Source organism: Dasypus novemcinctus, chromosome 2 (assembly GCF_030445035.2).
Source record: "Dasypus novemcinctus isolate mDasNov1 chromosome 2, mDasNov1.1.hap2, whole genome shotgun sequence".
In the NCBI taxonomy this organism is placed as follows: domain Eukaryota; kingdom Metazoa; phylum Chordata; class Mammalia; order Cingulata; family Dasypodidae; genus Dasypus; species Dasypus novemcinctus.
Window position 1 is genome coordinate 25,832,332 of NC_080674.1, and position 23,864 is coordinate 25,856,195.

Consider the following 23,864-nt stretch of genomic DNA (forward strand, 5'->3'; position numbering starts at 1 on the left):
ATAATTTGTCTTGGCAATGTGAAATTTACTTTTAAAAATTGGAAAAAGAATAGTCATATCCAGGTATATTGAAAAATACTCATGGACCCTAAATTAATACAAAAAATTAAAAAGTAGATAATGCAAGAAGATGGACCTTTTTTTAGCAAAGAGTTCATTCTAGGGCATAATGGAAGAAAGAGTTATATAAATAGATTGGGAGTAGATTACAAAAGAAGGACTTGCAATTCATATAGAATATTCAAAACTTGTTTTTGCAGAAAACCAAACATTATCAGAAAAAAACAATTTTGTCAATACTTTGTAAGATGGGAAGAATGTCAGACATCTGTAGTATGTTATCTATTTCAATAATACAAGTTATCTCAAAGTGCCTGCCTTAGAACTATAGCAATGAGCATGTGGATAAAACAGATTTACTTACACATACACACACTGAAAAGCAAAAGAAATGTGTATGCCTACCACATTTAATTGTGTGTATGATCTGATTCCTAATTGAACAAAATAGATTAGGAAAGAGAAGGAAACAAGAGCAGTTTACAATTTCAAGCTGAGTAAAGGGAAGAATACTAGTGTCTAGGATAGAAATAAAAAAGTTTAAGAGGAGAGTTCCTTTCTTGAGAGGTAGAACAGCAAAAATCAGTAATATTTTTTAGATTTAACTTGAACTGGTGACAAATTAATTATGGACCACTTATTTCATAAACTAGTTGAAAATTAACTTTCTCCAAGCACATTTAATTCTAAATACATCTCTACTGGATTGGGTTTCCAAATGAGCTTCATCCACCCTCTTCTGCATGATCCCTTGTGTCAATCAGTGAGATCCTGACAACTCCATTCCCTAGAATCATTTGCAAGCAGATGTGCAGCTTAGATTAAACAAATGAGAGACTTCAAGGGAAATTTAGAAGTCAGAAGAGAGACAGAAGTTCCTGTACAGCTTCAGCAAGATGCACAGAAATTTGGCAGACATGATGTTGGCAGCAGCATCCAAGTGAGTTCCTGAAAATTACCCACTTTGAAGATTTGGACAATAATGTCATTGCAGGTGGATTTCTCAGATTTCTGAATTACTGCATTTCAGAGGCCAGGAACACTTTTCCTGACATTCACAAACCCAGCCTTCCAAGGGTATGAAAGCATCAAATTCCTCTTATTAAATGCTTTATTCTACTTGAAATACTACAGTGGTGTTTAGAGTACATCAGGGAGCCAAGTAAAATGACAGCTTTCTATCAAGCTGAGAGGGATACAGCAGACCAAAAAATAAGTAAAAAAAGACTCAGACAAGTCCAGCTTAGGGAACAAAAAATGTTTAATAGGGGGCATATGTGAGGCCTCACCCTCAATGATGAGGAGGGGAGATCCTTTCTCAGAGTCTGAACCTGGTCATGGCCTAAATTCTCATCCATGGTGGTTGGCAGAAAGTGTGATACTTCTGAGGCTCCAGCCACATTTGCCACAAAGCAAGAGGGGCCTTGTCTACATGTGGGTCCATTTTGGTCCTGCCAAGTGACAAAAAGAAGGCTCAAACTGCTAAAACCCCAGGAATAGAGATGAGCCCTCTGCTGGCCTACAGCTGAGATCAGAAGGGGTGCAGGGAGCCTTAAGAGGAAGGAAGCCCAAGAGACCAGTCAGTGATTGCCTGCCATCTTGCTTCCATATGTGGCAAGAGACTTTGGTGAGAAAGTATCTCTTATAGTACCTTGAGTTGAACTCTTCAAGGCTTTTGTAACTATAAGCTTTAACCCCAAATACATACTTTAGCAGATTATTATTACTTATGATTTCAAAAAAAAGACACTGATTATGTTTGTACACTGGTCAGTTCCTCTAGTCATGATACCCTTTGGTTGTATTAAATTCTAGACCTTACCCTCCAAGAACATCAGGGTGATGGCCATAATATACCCAATCTCTAGAGTAAAGTCTCAACTGCCTCAATATATTGAGGTAGTGGCAAAATTCTCCCTAATCTCTAGCATACAGGCCCAATTACTCAGAACAATGAGGTGGTGACCTGGTCTTTCCTAATTTATGGGGAATAGGCTCAACCCCCTCAGAAAACGGGGTGTTGACCTCATTCTCCCCATCCCATAGGGATAGAGATCTCACTCTCCCCAACCCTTGGGAAATGTGCTCCATCCTCTCTGTAGCTTGGGGCAAGAAAAGTCTCCCTGATCTGCAGGCTGGAACATCCACCCTCTTCAACTGCTGGGGAAAAATCAGCCTCTCCATAAACATATTTGGGGTTCCTTTCTTGACTCAAGGTGATATCTTAATTCCAGACCTCAGCTTCCATGGTTTTTCTCTTAAAGCTGTTTTCCCTTCCATTTCTCTCCTCCATGCCCCTTTAGTCCAGCCTGACAGTGGTTTTGTTTGTTCAGATTTCACAAAAAACTAGTCAGTTTAGCATGCAGGAAGCAGGGGTCCAAGCTATCAGACAGCAAGAATTTCCACAAGTCCTTCCTTGATAACTGCATTTTCAATCCTCTCTTACAAGTTCCAAGGTTAATTAATTCCTTAAATGGGGCAGTACCATCTGGGTTCTTGATTTCTAAAGGCTTGGAATTTCTGGAATCAGTTTCTGTTTTTTTTGTTCTTAACAATTCACTTCTTACCTATCTCTTTCCTCTATCATTTTGCTGGAAGCTACAAAGAGAAGCTTGGCTGCATTTTCTACATTTAATTTGTAAATCCCCTTCGTTAAATGTCTGAGATCATAATTTTCAAATTCTGCCTTCCATTTAATGAAACAAAGCAGCAACTTATGGTTTGACAATTGTGGACTGGTTCTGGGCCACCATCCCATGAGAGATGGTGGAAATGGGGAGAAAGGCCTGCGGCAAGAGAGTAAAGATCCATTGTTGACCTTCTCATGTGAAGGCAAACTGATCTTGAGACTGAGGATCCAAAAGAACACTAAAAATGTACTTGGCAAGGTCAAGAACAGCATGGACAGCTCCTAATTTAAGATTCAGCCAGTTTAAAAGTTCAGCTATGTTGGGACCACAGCATGTATTGGAGGAATAACTTTATTTAACTCCTGATAGTTCACTGTCATCCTCCAAGTACCATCTGGTTTCTTTACTGGCCATATGAGGCTATTAAATGGGCTTTGGGCTGAGTATATAATTTGTACTTTTGCTAATTCACCAACAGTAGCAGTTATTTCTTGGTGGCTAACCAGCAAATGATATTGTTTGGTATGCACTATGCACCATTGCGCTGATAAAAGCACTGACTTCCATTTAGCCCAAACACATAAGACAGTTTTAATTATGTATATCTTTAGGTAAAATTCCTCAACAAGAGTGTGAAAAGTGTGAATCATTAAAACATCAGTTCCTAAAATATTTTCTTACTGGGGAGATACATGTACGGTATAGTCCTGGAGATATGAGGGATGAGGTAGGGGGATGGTATTTACTCACCCTGAGAACCAGATGTGTTTGCCTCACTAATACAGCATAGTTCCCATACCCATCCACAGTAACACACTGCCCTTGATGATTTTCAGGATTTCCATAAATTAACATACATTCAGCTTCTATACACATGTTTTGCTTATTGCGAGGGGTCCAATATATAGTAAGTTCCATATCTAGGCGCTAGGCACCCTGTAGAGCCCTCGCATGTAGGCAACCTTGACCTTCTCCTCAGAGAAAGGACTCTGGAGGGGTCCACCCAATAAGATCTTTTTCTTCTGGGGTCAATGAAATTACTGTATGCTTAGTATGAGATGTCTCAAAGCTTTGTGAAGTAGTAGACATCTTTACAAAGCTTTGTAAATTTTTCTTCAATTTTAAAGCTTTCCACAAATTAACCAACTCAGAATTTGGTTGTCTATCAATTTTCTCCTGAGCCACACCTGTCCTTAGGATATCTGTCCACATTTGCTCATGGGTTATCATGATAAAACATTTGATTGTTGAGCTTTCAATCACTGGCTTTGAGGTTCCCCGAGAATACTCTTTAATTTGTTCCTCACTCTCTTGGGTCCCTCAAATTTTTCCTCAGTTTATTTCTGCTAACGTCAGTAAGATCAGCCATAGTTTCCTTTATGGCATATATCTCCTTTGTGACCAAGAGACTTAGGAGAGCAATAATGCACCATACCACTCTCCTGTTCCCAAATTTATGATTTTTTTTTCTCATTTCCCCAATAATCATTGTATGATCGAGTCTCGAGAAAACTGAATTATAAATTGACTCGCTCATATCCAATTCTCTCAACATAGCTTGGTTTTCTTCAATTGTTTTCTACTCTCTAGGTGGACTGGAAAGCTCTCATGGTATCATCCATATATCTCTAAATGCAAGAATAAGCCAATCCATAAGAAAATGGTTTCCATCACTACCCCACAAGTTATTTAACTTTTGCCTTAAGATGTGATTAGTAATAATATTACTCGATTTCTCTGCTCCCCCTGCAGACAAACTAATTCCATTTGCTCCACTATCCCATAAATGACCATCTAAATGACCAGGGATTCATGGGGATGTTGCCAGAATGTTTTCCCTATTTCAATTAATTCTCTGGCAAAGTATTCTCTTACAAGACTGGTTTCATTAACAGGTGCCTTGATAAGCATTCCTGTTTATGCAGGATGCTGTATCTGTGATTTAGTCTTCCTTTGCTCAAGCAGTCTAACATAAAGATATGGGTAGGAGTAGACATCACTCAAGTAGTTGAGCATCTGCCTACCATATAGGAGGCCCCAGGTTTGGTTCCTGAACTGAAAATAGAAAAACAAACAACAAGCAAAACAAATGATAAAAAGAATTCAGGGAAGTCAATGTGGTTCAGTGGTTGAGTGCCAATCACCCATATATGAGGTCCCAGGTTCAATCCTCAGCCCTAGTTACCAAAAAAAAAAAAAAAAAAGACAAACATGCAGGTTCTTCTTCTACTTCTGAATCACTATACTCTTTCTCTCAAGGGTTCCATGTCTTAGGATACAATCCTTCTTCTTCTTTTTTTTCTATTGGTTATACATGAGCTTTTTTAGGACTTATGAACAGGAGAGACTTTCGATGGTGGCAAGTCAAAAAATGAGGTTAACTCTCTGCAAAGAAATGCAGAAAGGAGGGAGAGTATAAGGGATCTGAGAACAAAGACATTTCATAGGGTGTGAGAAGAAAGTATGAGTTTACACGAGGTGCCCAAACAGGCTGTTTGGTGATGTTCACAGGCAGGGAGTATAGAGCCTTGTGAGGACTAAAGTTTCCTGGACTATTTGAATATTCTTTCCTTCAGGGAGTTTGTTACTTTTTAACTAGTAAGAGTACCAATCCTTCTTAGTTAAGATAGCCCACACCTTAGGTTGGGGTTTTTTAATGACATCCTAGTTTTAAAAATTGACAGGCAGTATTTTCATGTTTTCATCCTTCTTATCTAGGTGCTCAGAGAGACCTGTCACTAAGATGGTGGTGGAAGTCCACAAATCCTATTCTATCCATAACTCTTCCTGCAAATGGTGGGTTTCTTTGTTTTTCTCTGGACATTCTGCTGTAGCTAACCTTACTGCCCATATCAATGTCTAGTAGACTGCTGCATCAGAGTGCCTGCTATCTTTACTAAACTTCAGAATCTTCTGTTCCTGTAATGTAAACTCTACTCTCATCAATGTTTTTCTGGTGGCCCCAGACTGATGTGGAGGTCCACAGCAATTAAGCAAATGAGTGACCCCGCCCCATGTAGAGTCAACAGGCCATCCCAGCTCATCACCTCTCATGGATGAATCCCTGCCCTGGCTCTTGCCTTGGTCTTATGAACCTTGTCCACTACATCAATTGTTTGGAATAGAGCAGGAATCAGTATAAAATGACAGCTTCCCACTGAACTGAGAGGGATCTGTCAGACCAAAAAAAAGACTCCAAGTCCAGCTTGGCAAGCAGAGAATGTTTAACAGGGGTTTAAGTGGGGCCTCGCCCTGGATGGTGTGGAGGGGAGAGCCTCTTTCTTGGAGAGTCAAAACCTGGTCATGGCCTAAATCCTAATCTGTGGTAGCAGCGGAGAACATGGCCCTTGGAGGCTCCAGGGGCACTTGTCACAAAGCAAGAGGGCCTTTTATACTACAAGTTTATATGCATATGGAGAGGGCAGGTGAAAGGGGAGCATGAATAAAAAGTGCAGTGCTCAGGATAATCAAGGACTGAGCATTTGCATTGTTTCTCAGCAGGGTAGAAGATACGCTTTCACAATAACTATGTAAAATGAGCATATACAATGTTTGTCAATAAGGTTGAAGTTACATCATTACAGTAATTACATAAGGGATCTTCATATCCATTGATATGAAGATGGTCAAGCACCTCAAAGATTAGATTATTCTCATGTTTCCTGGGATACGAGTCCAAGCATACTTTATCAGTCACAATTTCAGAAACAGTTGTTTCCCAAGGCTCTCTATGTAACTATGAAGAAACATAAAGCTGACTAAAGGGGGAAAGAGATGTGAGAAAAATGCAAAGCCATGTACAATACAAGTGATTTATGTTTTTCTTACCAAAATCCTGATTAACACCATGATAATTTAATGCTCATAATATTCCTCTACTCTACTTTTCTTAAGAATGTATGTGGATACTTTAATTTATTGCGGTCACCCCTCGGGCTGAAATGTGGTTTGCTGGCCTGGCAGGGGAGCGGCCGCGGTAGGCCTAATTCCACTGCCCCCATAATAGGGTGGCTGGTCGGACTCACCGCCACCCCTGAAGGAAGCTCGGCATGGGCGCAGAGTGCCCTCGGGTCTCCCCTTCTCGGCAGCCATGCTTCCGCGGCCGCCCCTCCTCCCAGATGGCGCCACCCGATGCCTTGTGGGGCGGCACCCTTCTTCTTCTTTCTCCCTGCGCAGGCGCAGGGCAGAAAATTCCAGTCTGCCCTTTTCCCCTCCCCCGACAGCAGCAACAGCCAGGTGTGGGCGGAAAAATCCAGCCCGCCCTTTTCCCCTCCCCCGACAGCAGCAACAGCCAGGTGTGGGCGGAAAAATCCAGCCCGCCCTTTTCCCCTCCCCCGACAGCAGCAACAGCCAGGCGTGGGCGGGAAACTCAAGTCTGCCCTCCACCCCAGCAACAGCAGCCACCAATTCCTAAACCCTGCCCCTTCCCCCAGCAACAGCGACAGCCAATCCCTAACCACCACCCCTCCCCCGTCCAGTACCGCCCACTGACCTTTCGCCGGCAACCAATCAGAACAGGGCGTGGCTTCGACCAATCAGCCTTCCCCAGCCCCTATAAAACTGTTGCCTCTCCCTCAGTAAAGTGGACTTGCGTGTTTACCTTGTCTCCGCGGTAGTTCTTCTGCCGTGCGCCCTCCAGTCCTGAGAGCCCCCGACAAGGGCCTGGCCTCCCTTGTCCCCAGTTTGTCGCCTGCTTCTCCGGGCGACCCCTTCGTCGCCTGCTTCTCCGGGCGACCCCTTCGTCGCCGGCTTCGCCGGGCGACCCCTTCGTCGCCGGCTTCGCCGGGCGACCCCTTCGTCGCCGGCTTCGCCGGGCGACCCCGTCAGCCGAACCGCGCAACCCCTTGTGAGACCGATCCCTCGTCTGCTGCCGGACCGACCCCTCGTCCCAAGTGGGACCGACCCCTCGTCCCAAGCGGGACCGACCCCTCGTCCAGAGCTGGACCGACCCCTCGTCCGCAGCCAGACCCCACCTCTACCGACCGAGCAAGCCGCCGCAGTTGGCGCCCAACGTGGGGCAAGGCAACTCCACCACAGCCTCACTCCATAACCTGGCGGCCCCCTCCCCCCTCTCTTCTCACCTTGGGACTTCTCTCATGCAACACTGCTGCTACCTGAGCCTTGGCTACCTCATATGATCCACGGCGGTCTGGGAGAATCGCTGGATGGCTTTCTCCTTCCATGTCGGGGGCTTATACCAACCCGCTATGATTAAGAGGAGCCTTGGATTTCTCGGGAGCACGCGCTTGCACGTCTGAAGTAACCCTACCATAGCCCTACGCTCTCCTCTCTTCTCACCCCTATCTTTTCGCTCTGCATTGCTGCTCCTGAACCTTGGTGACCTCATATGATCCACGGCGGTCTGGGAGAATCGCTGGATGGCTTTCTCCTTCCATGTCGGGGGCTTATACCGACCCGCTATGATTAAGAGGCGCCAATAAAACTCTCAGGAGCGCGTGCCTGAGCACCTCCACTCCTGCCTTCACCTCTGCCTCTTCCCCTCCTCACTTGCTCCCCTTTGCCTTGCTCCACTGCTCGTCGCTCCGCCCTCCCCTCGTCGGGGCCTTCTCTTGGCCCGCGACCACCGTCGGAGCCCCACCGGCTCCGACCCCTCGTCTCACCGCGCACCTCGGCTCCCATCGCCGCGCTCTCAAGGTAAGGGCCCCTTTTCTTATCGGCTCCAAAAGGCCATTAGCAATGGGTAACATCCTATCTGCTAAGCAAGCCCCACAAGTTCGGGCTCTCACCGGTCTCCTAGACACTCACCGGTGTAAGATCTCTTTCAACATCCTATCTGCTAAGCAAGCCCCACAAGTTCGGGCCCTCACCAGTCTCCTAGACACTCACCGGTGTAAGATCTCTCTGAAACAACCCCAAGTCTTCTGTAACCGCGGCCCCCCATGCCGCCATCGCTCTCAAGCAGCTCCAGGCCCGCAAAACGGCCCGCAACCCGCTTTCCCCGGCCTGCGGCCTGCTTTCTAGCATCTAATAACGTTTCTGCTTTTGCCTCCCCATACTTCTGCGGAGCTTCCTCCTGTCTCAACCTCACTCCTCTTCTCAGCCATCTAAAAGCGTCCCTTCTCGTCCCCCGCCCCCCTCCTTTTTTGCTTGAACCCCCATTACATTGCAGATTGGGCCGCCCCATGTCGGCCTGCCCTGTTAACATCGGCCTCTCTCGGCCCGTGGAGACCTTGGCCTTCTTGTCCTCGCCTACGTCTCCACCACTCCCGACGCTGCCGCCACCACCGTCGCTGGTGCCCTGACGCAACTTGTCCTCACCACTGCGATCCTCCAGACCATCACATAGTCTACCTCTGCCACTCTTCGCCACCAAGAAGAGATCAACCACCTGTAACGCGCTATCATCCTGGACTTTTAACAGCACATGGACCTTATAGCCACCGAGATAAATGAGAATTGGACATTGGCCACCCTTGCTTGCAACGGCAAGATACTGCCCCCCAAATTGTACATTTGTATCCCCGTCATACTCACCTCCCTCTTCAGCCCCGCTTCCCTCATTGCTTACTGCCTCTTGGGCCTCAGCTACTTGTTGCTGCTGCCATCCTGGCCCTTATTTGAAAAGAAGGGGGAAATGCGGTCACCCCTCGGGCTGAAATGTGGTTTGCTGGCCTGGCAGGGGAGCGGCCGCGGTAGGCCTAATTCCACTGCCCCCATAATAGGGTGGCTGGTCGGACTCACCGCCACCCCTGAAGGAAGCTCGGCATGGGCGCAGAGTGCCCTCGGGTCTCCCCTTCTCGGCAGCCATGCTTCCGCGGCCGCCCCTCCTCCCAGATGGCGCCACCCGATGCCTTGTGGGGCGGCACCCTTCTTCTTCTTTCTCCCTGCGCAGGCGCAGGGCAGAAAATTCCAGTCTGCCCTTTTCCCCTCCCCCGACAGCAGCAACAGCCAGGTGTGGGCGGAAAAATCCAGCCCGCCCTTTTCCCCTCCCCCGACAGCAGCAACAGCCAGGTGTGGGCGGAAAAATCCAGCCCGCCCTTTTCCCCTCCCCCGACAGCAGCAACAGCCAGGCGTGGGCGGGAAACTCAAGTCTGCCCTCCACCCCAGCAACAGCAGCCACCAATCCCTAAACCCTGCCCCTTCCCCCAGCAACAGCGACAGCCAATCCCTAACCACCACCCCTCCCCCGTCCAGTACCGCCCACTGACCTTTCGCCGGCAACCAATCAGAACAGGGCGTGGCTTCGACCAATCAGCCTTCCCCAGCCCCTATAAAACTGTTGCCTCTCCCTCAGTAAAGTGGACTTGCGTGTTTACCTTGTCTCCGCGGTAGTTCTTCTGCCGTGCGCCCTCCAGTCCTGAGAGCCCCCGACAAGGGCCTGGCCTCCCTTGTCCCCAGTTCGTCGCCTGCTTCTCCGGGCGACCCCTTCGTCGCCTGCTTCTCCGGGCGACCCCTTCGTCGCCGGCTTCGCCGGGCGACCCCTTCGTCGCCGGCTTTGCCGGGCGACCCCGTCAGCCGAACCGCGCAACCCCTTGTGAGACCGATCCCTCGTCTGCTGCCGGACCGACCCCTCGTCCCAAGTGGGACCGACCCCTCGTCCCAAGCGGGACCGACCCCTCGTCCAGAGCTGGACCGACCCCTCGTCCGCAGCCAGACCCCACCTCTACCGACCGAGCAAGCCGCCGCAATTTATAAAATAATAGAAGTCATAATTTACCAAATTAATGTCTTTGGATGTTTTAATACTACATTTAGTGTTACAACAGTAAAACTATATACTTTCAAAGGCTAAATCTATGTTTTTTTAATCTATTTTGCCATTCATACTATATGCTGTTATGTTGGGTACACATAAATAACATTAACAAATGTTCCTTCAGTGAATGACAGATTAATTCCAACTTATTTTATATGACTTTGGAATAGCATATCAGTCAGAGCCTTGTATGGGAATAAAAACTATTCTGTGTCTTCCCTTTTTCCCTCAAAAAAGGAATCTGAAAGAAGAGTTCATTACAAAGGACCCCAAAGTCGCTGATTGTTTCATTATCAAAGGAACCAGAGATAAGTGGTGTTCTGACTACCTTCACAAAGTCGTGTCAGGGAACAAGTGGCTTTTTGATGTTCCAACCTTAGCTCAGCAGAAACAGGGGTGGTCTCTGATTCTCCCACCAAGGTAGCTTTAGCAGGGCCCCGAGGTAAACTGAGTGATTGTTGGCTCCCAGCAACAACTGGACTTGATGGAAGTCACCATTTTGCTCCACCCTGCCTCCTCCATGTCAGCCTTGCCGGGAGGAGAACTCAGCCTCCAACGGTCATCCAGCATCAAGGAGACTGAATACTGTAGTGCATGTCGGGGCTAAACAATACTCTCCCTGCATGCCAGGTGTTGGTTGGTAGCAAAAGGACGTGAGCGTCCAACCCAGCCAGCCATCAATTAGACACGTGAATCCATGCTGCCCGCCCTGCTTGTATGGTGGGGCCCGGTTCAGTGACATGGGGGAAGCAGGCAGATTCCCGGTCCCTGACTGCCTGGCTACCTGGAGTAGGCTCTAGTATGGAGGAGAAATACCTGCCAGAGCTGTTGGTGGAAAAGGATTCCCTGGACTCCTCCTTTATGCACCATCTACAGCTGGAGAACCAAGAAATAGAAAAGTTTCAAAAAGAAATCAAGGATGAAGAAAAGTACATTGATGTGGTGATTATTAAGAACATGAAGCTAAGATAGAAAGTGTAAATTCCTGTAAAACAGTTCTCTAAGTTCAACTTTGTGGGTAGACGTTTAGGTCCACGATTAATTCTCTGAAGAATTTACAGGAAGAAACCCTGACAAAAATGTCCATACTTGGAAAAGTTTCCAAGTGAGACAAGACAAAGCAAGAATAGTTGTGGAAAAGTGGAGAAGCAGACCTGAGTGATGATCTCCACATTCTCATTGAAGTCTTTGCCTCTCCAGGAGATGCATATGCCTGGGTGGGACATGCCTTGGAAGAAATAAAAAGTTCCTTATTCCTGACTGTGATGATGAAATCAGGCAAGTATAGCTCTAGGAATTAACGTATTTGAATGATGATTCAGAAAATGCAAATAGTACCAACCACAAGAATAACCAGGGGAAGGGAAGAATCACACACTCCCAGTTAGAGACGATGTTCCTCAAGGGACACCAACTTCCCCACTCAAGGATCAGAGAGTGGGGGAAGAGGACTTCTCACGCCCAGAGTTAAGAGTAGTCTGCTCAACTGGGTACAGAGCTCTATAGCCACCACCTGCACAGGAGATCTATGGATGCTAAGACTATGATGATGGATATAGTACTGTATATGATGAAGAGTTATGATTCTTGAGATAACAGCTATGGCACTCAGCACAGTGTGGTGCTGATTACTATGATTATGGACATGGACTCCATGAGGAGACTTACAATGACTTCAGGCAGGAGGAGTGTACTCAAGACACAAGTCCCCTTCCAAAAGGAAAGCAAAGGGAATCTACCAAGACAGGGCATATGGCAGATACTGATTGCACTCTCTAATGTTGTGAAGTAGTCAGTCCCCACCAATTCTGTAAACTGTTCAAAGTAATATTTTTCTATGAACATTCCTTTTTAATAGCTCAAGTGCTTAAAAATCTGAATGGATGGCCCTTAAAACTATTTTACTGAAACCTGGGCAGGAAAAAAAACCAAAAAGATATGTAAAATTTTGTTGTTTCCCAACTGTATATAAAAAATAGGTCATCAAAAGGAAAAAAAAAAAAAACATCTTTGATTAACTAATGGTAAAAAATAGGTTTACTAAATATGTAAATCCATTCTTTTAATATGTCTGCCCTTTCAATTTAAAGGTTTCCCTAAAATTAGTTATTTTATGTTTCAACCATATGCTAGTTTTTTTCTCTTGCCAACATGCGTATCACTTAATCCAATTTTTTCAAATCATTTGGAAATTAAAACACAGATGTGCCCAAATGTATTTTGTTACAAACAAATATCATACATAGAATAATTACAGAAACTACTTACTTTTGCAACCTTTATTTTAAACCTTATGTATAATTTTAATGCATTCAGTCAAGGATGATGTCTGCAGTTACTTAAATGTAATAACAAATCAGAGTTAGAATAAAGGTAGGTATAGCTCATCATATAATAGTCAGTAAATCCAAAAGTAGATTTCAAAGATTCTGCAAATCTTAGATCTTATATATTATGGTCTATAAAATCATTAAATCAGTATATTGTAAAATGGTTACTTATGTTTTAAGACTACCAGAACAATTTCTGTGCAAAGGGAATGGTTTAAAATTTTCACCTCATTAACTTTATTTTTTAACTAATATACAGAGGAAATAAGTTAAAAAAAAGTAAACATTTTACCTATATAAATAATTTTCCTGTTGGAAACAGACTTTAAGCTATAATTTCCAAAATTAATTTACTATAGTCAATGTTTGTTCTAAAAATGATACCGAAAGCACTAAACTTGCCTTTCTGGACATAAAATATGTCTATGAAATATTGATATTTGTGCATTTCATTTCCCTATATTTTCACTCAACTTTATATTTTTTTATCTGAATATGCACATGCTATGCCAAAGTAATTATTATAAAATGATCTTTGTCTCAGATCATTTATTAAAACCATGGTGCATGATTTTTTTAAGCAATGAAATCATTTAAGTATTTGTCATATGCAGGAAAGGCAATCAGTGTTTGAAAGTTGCAGAAAATTTAGCAAGATTATCTCTTGATGTTTTAAGGAAGACAGATTTTGAAAGAGGTGTGGCTGGGCATTTAGCTGAAGAAATTTCCAAATTAAACTCAGAGAATGCAGCTTGGCTTCTCCTTGCAGCTTATAGCAAAATGCTAGATGAGGAAGATAAGCTGAAGACTGAATTGTTGGGCACAAAGTAACCAGAAACTGATTCTGGAAATTTCAAGCCTCTGGATAACAAGTCCCCAGATAATAGTGCTCCATTTGAGGACTTAACTAAACTTGGGACTTGTAAATCAGGATTGAAAATGTAGTTATCTAGGAAAGACTTGTGGAAAGTCTTAACTATCTGGTGGTTTGGATCCCTGCTTCTTACATGCTAAAACTACATGCTTTCTGAGAAAACTGTTTGAACAAAATCATTATCAGCTTGGACTAAAAGTGACACATAGGGGAAAGATGGGAGGGAAAACAGCTTTAAGAAGAAAACCATGGAAGCTGAGTTCTGGAATTAAGACATCTACTTGGGCCAAGAGAGGAACCTCCTCCATACATATGGAGAGAGTGAGTTTGCCCAGGCAGTTTAAGAGGGTAGATGTCCCTGCCCAATGTTCAAGGAGAGTTTTGCCACTCCAGGTTACAGAGAGGGTGGAGCACATTCCCTATGGATCTGGGAGAGTAAGGTCAATATCCGATAGGTCTGAGAGGGGTGTGCCTGTCCCCCATGGATTTGGGAAAGACTGTTCACCAACTTCTTGCTCTGAGAGGGTTGGGCTTGTATGCTAAAGGTTGAGGAGGGTGTTGTCTCCACTTCGCTGTACTAGGGGTGTTGAGACTCTACTGCAATGGTTAGGTATAGTGTGATCATCACCCTAAGGTACTTGGGGGTGAGGTCTGGAGCTCAGGCACCACCCAAATCTTTGATAAGGGTGGAACCAAGAAAATAGTCGTTGGACAAACCTGTGAAAAGGGTGGGCCCCCATGAGGCCTCAGGGAGAAGAAACCATTATCTTAAGAATGACTCTGAGATGTTAAAATCTAATGAAGTATGCCCTGTGGTTTTCAGAACAGTTTTAGACCCATGACTCATGTTTTTCACCCAATTTCTCATTTGGTGTACAAATGTTTATCCTTTTGTTTGTCCATTTGTATATTGGAAGCAGATAAATTGTTTTACAAGTTTCATACATCTACAGCCAGAGAGGACTTTGTCCCAAGGCCAACTGTATTTCTTTAAACTGATTGTTATGTGAATTTGTACTTAGTATTGCTATTGAAATAAGATTGTTTTTGAATATTGTAATGAATTTTTGGAATTCAGAGGATGGAGTGTAACAGTTTGATATTGTTTATGAATTCAAAAAATAGATATTAGATCATGTTTGTGAACTAGTCTTTTCCTCTGGGAATATTAGATTTATTAACTTCAGAGATTTCACTTTTACTTGATTAAATTATGAGTAGGGCTTTGATTGGGCCATGTCAGTAGGATGTTGGGTCCCTGCCCCCTTGGTGGGTGAGGAGTAACAGAAAAAAAATGCATAGCATAGTAGAGAGTTGGAGTTTTTTGATGCTGGAACCCCAGGAAGTGAGTACACAGGAGAACACAGGGGCATAGAGAAGGCTCCATATATACACAGAGGCCCCGGAAAAGAGAGTGTAATAGTCTGCAGCTGACCTTGTGGAGAGAAATGAGCAGCTGAGCCCGGGAAGAAATTAGCCCTGGGAGGGAGAAAAACCTTATACCAGAAGAAGTTGGGACCATGCAACCCAAAAAGGAATGCTGAAACCTTGCAGAGACCTGCAGTCATCTTACTTCAACACATAGCAACAGATTGGTGAGGGAAGTAGCTTACACTTTATGGCCTTGTGACTTTAAGCATCTACCCCCAAATAAACATCCTTTATGAAACCCATCAAATTTCTGGTACTTTGTATCAATAGTCCTTTCGCTGACTAGTACATCCATTTTCCCTATATCTTTATTAACATAATAATTGTTTTTAATGCTCCTCTATATAGCTAACATTTTATAATGTTCTTTTGTTGTCTCATTTTACTTAATTATTGATCATACCTTGTATTTTTGGATGTCTCTTAAGTGTTATTATATGTTGTGTGAAGGAACCATTGAGAATGCAGAAGATGTTATTTTTACACAGAGAGTTAACTGTATAATAATTGGAAGGGCTGATTTTCTCAATCCAGTCAGTGAGTGGACTGGTTTGAAATGGGGCTGAGAAGGTAGAAGTAAACTTTCAAACAAAAAAAAAGAGAAATGTGCAAAAATATATGGAAATAAATTTTAATATCAAATGTTCTAAGGAAATACAATTTAGCCAATAGACCCCATTTGAAATAGAAAGCTTAACAGAGCAATTTCTATAGAAAATGTAGACAAAGTTATCAATTAAGTACTTTCCCAAAGTATTTCTATAGTACTTGGATGTAGAGAGATCTTTTCTAACTATGTCTCAAAATCCAAATGCAATAACAGAAATTATTAATAAATAAGACCACCAAATATTCTTAATAAAAAATCCATAAGCAAAGTCAAATATATAATAAAGTGGAGAAATTTAGGATAAAATATTGGCACATCTATTTTAATATTAACCCTTATATATACATTTAAAACACTTAAATAGTTGGGAAATCTATAGAAAAATAGGAAAACATGTGATAATACATTTCAAGAACTCTTGAATTTAATATTTCTGACTCTATATGATTTTTAAATTAAATTTTTCTACCTCATTCCCTGTAATGAATTCCTACAAAAATAACAATCTGCTGAATAAAATTGATTAACCAGGCAAAAAAAAATTGTGCATTTGTGATAACAGCTGTGGCAAACTAAGATATCGCCTATCAATAGTTTTGGTTTACGGCCTCTCTTCTTTAATCTTAGAAACCTATGATTACTTAAAATGAGAGTGAGTGGTCAAAGACCATTCAGCCTCTCTGGTTTCAGTCAAAGACTTGCCTATTAAGTATTTCCTCTTGAAACTCATATACCTTGCTTGGAGAAGTTCATGCCACATTGAAGGACTAGAGCAAATGTTTTGCTTATCAATCTCAGCTGAGTGAAGCCTTTAAGTCATTCAATCTCAGATGACAGTTAAATGCCTCCAGTTGATTCTGGTACCCTGTCCTTTAAATCACTGCCAGTGTTTGAATCTTCCCAGCTAAAACCTCAGACATCATGGAGGAAAGATTAGCCATCCCCATAGTTACCATTCTGAATGTCTGATCCACTGAAATCATGAGCATAATAAAATGATTGTTATTTAATTTCTTTAAGTTTATGGTGGTTAGATGCTCATCAATAGTCACTGGATTAAGCACTGCTAAGTATTCAGCTTCTCCCTTAGATTTTGGTAAAATATTCTTAAAATTTGATAGCTCACTAATTCAAAGAGACGATCCATATATTTGCTCCATGTTTTCTAGTTTTCCTGAATTGGATCTTTGATCCAAGACAACCTAGTCTACTGTTGCTAGAATAGAATGTTCCACATTTTCTCTCTTAAAAGAGAGTGAGAGAAAGATTGAAAAATTCACCATGTTTAACTAATCAATGATTAAATATTTTATTAACATACTATATTTTGTTAAAAAAATAGACAAATACATTTCAAATGTCTTAATCATATTTGAGCTTTTTGATCAAGAATTTTTTAATGTTTATATGTGCTTACTGTATTTGCCTGGGTTTTCTAAGTTGAGGATATAAACAGAATATTGAAAAAACGTAGTCAAACAAAAAAGTAGGATTTATAAATTGAAATATTTTTTTTGAGGATTCATTGCAAAAATGTCCTGTAGCATATAAACCAATAAAATTTTCTCCATAGTTACATATATTAGTAGGGGTTAGCAAACTTATCTGTATATTAAACTTTGTGGGACAGTATGGTCTATGATGCATATTCATCTCTTTTTTTAATTTGTTTTTCACAGTTTGTTAAAAATGTTTAAATGAATTCTAAGCTTGTGGACCCTATAAAAATAATTTGTGGGCTGAATTTTGCCCACAGATTATAGTTTGCCAGCCTGTGCATTAGAACAACTGATTTGTGTTCCTGAATATATTTGTTTGTTTTTAGGCCAGGTTTATGGGGTAAGTATTTCAAATTGCCTATTTGGGAAATTCAAAGATATTCACTAACTATTATGTTAACCACTATGTGGTAGGCAGAATTCTAAGACATTTCCCTTGAATCATGCCTTAGATGATCTCTTCTTGAGTTGGAACAGAAACTATGACTATGACAGGATAGAGCATGCCATTAATTAGATAATGTTTTATGGCAGAGTGATAGGATAATAACCAGATAATTGAATTAAATTTTATAAGACTATGGTAGCACACCAGAGAGAGATTCTCCTGCTAACTTTGAAGGAGCAATCTTTAAATTTTGAGAGGGTTGTGTGTCTAGATCCTTGTACAGGCCTACAGAAACTAAGAGTAATCACTAATCAACACCAGCAAGCAAATGGAAAAATCAGTTCTATAATCACAAAGGAATAAATTCTGCCAACTTAAGTGAGCTTGAAAGAAAAACCTGAATCTTAGATGAGATCACATCCCAGGCTGACACTTTGATTTCAGCCTGGTGATATCTAGAACAAAAAATGCAGTTAATCTTTGCCCTGACTTATGACCCATAGCAACTGAAAATAATAAATAGATTTGTTTCATTGTTTTAAGCCACTAAGTTTGCAATCATATTTTCTTCCACAACAGAAAAACAACACAACTATATGATAATCTTATTGTTTGATCTTTATTTAAGAATTGTTTAATGAAAAATACTCCTTATTTAAATCTAAGTCTTTGTTTATCACATGATTTTATTTTTTCCAAGGAGGGTTGAGAATTAACAAAATGAGCATGTGAATTCAGTCTGCTTTATGCTTTATATACTTTCATTCAGCAAAATCAATCAATTACAGCTCCAAGAAAATTCTCATGCAAGCCAGTAATAATGAATTTTTTTAACTTTTTTTAATAGATTTATTTATTTCTCTCCCCTTCCACTCCCCCAGCCCCAGTTGTCTGTTCTCTGTGTCTATTTGCTGCGTGTTCTTTGTCCGCTTCTGTTGTCAGCGGCATGGGAATCTGTATTTCTTTTTGTTGTGTCATCTTGCTGCATCAGCTCTCCATGTGTGCAGAGCCATTCCTGGGCAGGCTGCACTTTGTTTCGCACTGGGCGGCTCTTCTTACGGGGCGCACTCCTTGCGCGTGGGGCTCCCCTACGTGGGGACACCCTTGCGTGGCACGGCACTCCTTGTGTGCATCAACGCTGTGTGTGGGTCAGCTCCACACGGGTCGAGGAGGCTTGGGGTTTGGACTGCAGATCTCCCATGTGGTAGATGCATGCCCTAACAACTGGGCCAAGTCCGCTTCCCAATAATGAATATTAAAATGTAATTAATATTAGTTAATACTTAATGGTTAGAAACTAATAAAAATATTTAAGGAAATTTATTCTTCCCATTAAGTTGCCTTTATTTTTCTCATTTTCAAAAAAATGTAATCAGTTTCAAGTATGTTCAGATTAAAAGAGCAATAGAAGAAAACCCTAATAAAAGTGATAAAATGTAGATTAATGAGAATTTATTCATATGAAATCGAAATGTATGTAGTAGAAAGCTTGAACACATGTTCTATGATTTCATCAGTGAAGCTGGATCTTTTCATTGTACCAACTTGAGCATTTTTCTTGCATTCTCCCATTTTCACCTCATTTTTCCACAATAGCTACTGGCTCTCTAATATGAGGTCTGCATTCCAGACAACATAAAAAGGGAGGTAAAGGGGCATAGATAATTTTTCCTTTGGTAATTGTTTTTTTTACTACAAAATGTTACTTTCCTAAATACTTCCACCTACATCTAGGACTGTGTCACCTAGCTGAACAATGTTGTAAGAGAAGTCAAGAAATGCAATACTGCTCCAACACGATTATATTACATAATTATGAAAACATAGATGAAAAAATGTTGCATAACAAGGTAATAATTCCTTCACAAAATATTATATATTTTACATTAATAATGATAAATATATTCATTAACTACAACATAGGTTTGTTCGGAGGGAGAGAGAGGTGACTTTTCCAATTTTGGCTTGATGGATATGATCTAAAACATTTTTAATAATATGCTACTTTCATGATAAAACACTATTTTAACTACAAAAGATATCTTATGATTCAATCATCCAAATAACTCACCTTTAAAAAACTGATCTTTAAAAAATAATAATAAAAGCAAGATAGATACATGACTAAAACTCCAAACTATTCAGATGGGTTTAAAAGCTACTCACTGACAAAACAAAACCTCAAAACGATGCTAAGTGAAAGACAATAGATACAAAAGATCACATATTGGATGATTCCGCTCAAATGAAATGTTCTGGAAAAGACAAATATAAAAAGTAGTTATCTGGGGCTATGGGAAGGGAAAATGAATGAGTAAACAGGCGTTAGGATATTATCAGAGTGATGAATATATTCTAAAACCAGACTATGGTGATTCTTGCACAACTTGGTAAATTTATTAAAAATCATTAAATTGCATACTTAAATAAATAAATTTTATGGTATGTTGTTTAAATTTTAGTAAAACTGTTTTTAGAAAGCAACAAACATATTTTCTTAACTCCTATTTTCACAAAGAAGTGTGCTAAAAAAATTTTTTTTTAAGTACCAGCCAGGTTTCAAACATAATTCAGAGGAAGTACAGAGCATCCAGAACTTGCTAAGTTGAAAAATAAAACTTGTTCTCACTTTCTTCGTTCCTGACTCTCACCCATAAAAGTTTTTAAAAGTAAGAATAGATGTGGGTGTAAATATCAAATCTATGTTATTTTTATGTTTTTTTTGGTTAAGTCGACTTAATGAATCTTAGACTCTCTTTTGACCAAATGGGTATGATTGCACAGTGCCCTGCTACGGTCAAAAAGGCAGTGATTAAATCTAGAGAGAGAGGAATGTCTTAGAAAGAATAATGTATGTGAATTTTGTCACAAGTTACAGAGTAAAATCTTGAGAAAACAGCTTTTGAGGCAGCAACTTTGGCTAATAAGGGGCTAACCTGGACTAAAAGAGACTAGGACTTGTCAAAATTGCTTTGGCCCCCACTCCAGTTTTCTACAAAGAAGAAGTAGACTGAAAGTTTGCTCTAAGGGGCTATTTCTCAATATAATTTTCATAACTAGTCAAGGAAAGTGATGGAAAAGAATGAATCCCTGTAGGACAGAGTCAAGTGTCAGAGAACGCAATGAAGAGAGTGGCCACACTCAGGGACCTGAGACAGTCTGAATCACGGGAGACTTCCTACCCTGGTTTGGGGCCCTGGCAACATTTGCCTAGTGGGATTGAAAATTTGTTTTAGAAAAATATTATGAAAAAAATAAAAGAATAATATTATCTACCTCCTGTTCTTCTATGCTTCAAATGGAAGTTTTTATTGCAACTGTTATAACCTTGTTTCACCATTGTTTGTTGTATATTGAGACAGATATATTGTCTTTTTAGTTCATAGACTTCTGAATCAAGGAAGCCTCATCTGGACCTGATGTAGGTCACACATTCCTGGGCTTTATGCTTAATTGGGTTAGGAATGAGGTATTGGTTTTTCAGAAATAGGAGTAAGAATATTTTGCAATGTGTGAGAGGCATGAACAATTCCAGCTGAGGGCTGATTATGGTATATTAATACCCCCAACTCTTCTCCCTTCTCTCCCTAATTATACCCTTTGCCTTGAAATTTTGCTAGTGTCCTGTCACTCTGATTTTGGGCTGGGCCTTCAATTGCTTTGGCAAATGGGGTATTGGCCAAGTATGACTGAAGTGGAAACTTAAAAAATGATTTTCCTATTCCTGATTGTGCTTTTGCTCCCTGCTACTACGATAAGAAGGGTACTTTCAAAATAGCCCAGTGAGCCCAGGAACAGAGTCAAGTTACCCAAGTTGCCTCAGCCAGTGCCACATGAGATCAGTTGTCAGCCAATTCCTAAATTTGAGAGAAACCAGCTATTTTAATTTGCTAAATGTTGCCAAGGCATATACCAGATATAAGCTGGCTTTTACAATGGGATTTATTAATATATGAGCTTATGTTTCTGAGGCAGTGAAAGTGTCCAAATTATATCATAGATGTGGGCAATCAGGCACATGGTAGAGTCTGCTTTCTCTCCCCTCTCCTCCACCTTGTTGCTTTCAGCTTTGGGTTGCTCTGTTTGTGGCTTTTGTCCCTCTCGAGTTTGGTGATTTCAACTTAAGGACACTTTTCTCTATCACTGCAGATTTTTTCTGTCTGTGGTTTTCTGTTCCTCCAGTTATGAAGGACTTCAGTAAGAGAATTAAGACCCACCTTGGGGCAAGCCATTCTGAAATGATCTAATCAAAAGGAAAGTCCCTTAAATAAATCTAATCAAAAGCTCCCATCTAAAGTAGATTTAATGGCACAAGAATGGATTGGCTTTAAGAACTAGATTTTTTAGAATCCTTAAAAGACTCAAACTACCACAGTAACCGAAATCACCAGAGCCATATGTACTCCAGAAAAACATGTTCTTGAATCTAATCCATCCCTTGGGTAAGTGACCATGGTAAGTAGAACCTTTTGACAAGGATACTTTGATGAAGTTGTGAACTACCTCACTCACAATGGGTTTTAATTCTATTACTGGTGAGCTTTATTAGTGGAATGAATACCAAGAGAGAGAAAGAGAAGGAAAGAGAGAGAGAGAGGGGGAGAGAGAAAGCTAGGGAAGCAAGAGGCTGAAACCTGGAAAAGAAGGGAGAGGTCAGCAGATGCTACCATGTGCCTTGCCATGTGACAGAGGAACCAAGGATCACTGGCAGCCAGCCCCAGAATGCTGTACTTAATGAAGAAAGCATTGCTTTGAAGATGACGCCTTGATTTGGATTTTTTTTACTCTCAAAACTGTAAGCTAATAAATTTCATTGTTTAAGCCAACCAATTTCATTTTATTTGCTTGAGCAGCCTAGGAGGTTAAAACACTTCCCTAGTGGCACCACTGTTAACATAATTTCTAATGTCACTCAGCTTTAGAGATGGCTTATTTTTTATGAATCATCTTCATATAATTTATTATGGAAACACATCATTCTTATAGCAAATCACACTACTTTATTTGTACATTATAGGTACATATTTCTTATATGATATATTCTAAGAATCTATACATAGTTCAATCTGAACTATACTATGTGTTTACTTTAATTATTTCATATCAGATATTGACCTTAGGAAATAAACTATTTTTAATGAATGCCAGTTTTTAGATAGGACATCTTTTGTCTTTGAAATGTGCAAAATAATAAATTTTCAAAAGCAGACAAAATTAACTGAGCATTCCACTGTTTCGCAAAATATTTATATGACCATAGATATTTTTTTGTTTCCTAGGAAAGGTCATTTGAGTATAAATATGACATTTTAAAAGTGAAGCTGTGGTGAAATAAAATCATCTTTAAATCATTTATCACAATATAATGAAATTCCATGTTTAGCTCTATTCTCATTATCAGTTAATGCAGTCATGTCCATGTAATTATTAATTCTGAATATGACCTTTATTTACCAGGCAATTAACATTTTAATTCTTACTCATGCACAGGATATAGATCTTATTTCTTTTCAAATTTACAATAAAATGTGGATTAATTTAGTGAAAATTTTATAGTCTATTTTTAGGATATAAATTATATTTTCTGTTTGAATTTAAAATAATGAACCCTGTTAAAAGCTTTCACTTCACTTTTCATATTATTTAAAGTATAGATTCATGACATATTTTTTCATACTTTCTGTAGACCAAGTCCCACACTCAGGATATAAATAATGGAAAAAATGTTCTTTGCATCATGTGCCTTACAATTTCTGTTTTTAACTACCTAGCTCGTTCTTATGGAACTATGGGAAGTCCTAAGTTTCCTTTTCATACTACTTTCTACCCCGGCACACTGTCCAATTGATAAAGGCTACTTTAGCAATTCTCTTGCCATCAGAAATGGCCAGGAGAGAAAAAGGCTTCAGCCTCTGTGTTGACAAAATCTCTCAGACTTAAAATAACTTTTTTGGGGATGGTGAAAAATCTGGGTGAGTTTGTTTGCAAGTTTGTTGGCGATGATAGTAAAACATTGTGAATGTGAACTGTACACCTGAATGTGGTTAAAATGAGAAATTTTGAATTGTATACATGTTAACACAATAAAAATATTTGCCTTTTTTTCCCCAAAGGACCCATGTAAGATCCTCTGAAGAACTCCCTTTCAAAGGCGTCCCCTAAATGGAATGGTTTGTTTCGACAGCTCACCATTCAACAACAAATGAAGAGTGTCACTAATATCTGCTTCTTCTGATATTACAGATCTCTGCCAATGGTGCTCTTGAGCAGCCCTTGGAAGTCCCATATAACAATTGTGACTCCTGCCATTCAGATCTCACACAGC

The 23,864-nt window shown here is 40.8% G+C and overlaps 1 pseudogene; it reads left to right on the top strand.

Annotated features, from left to right (window-relative positions):
- The first annotated feature begins 11,208 nt into the window (after nt 1–11,208).
- On the top strand, nt 11,209–12,173 carry LOC101447636 (KH domain-containing, RNA-binding, signal transduction-associated protein 3 pseudogene; annotated as a pseudogene).
- Nucleotides 12,174–23,864: the final 11,691 nt, after the last annotated feature.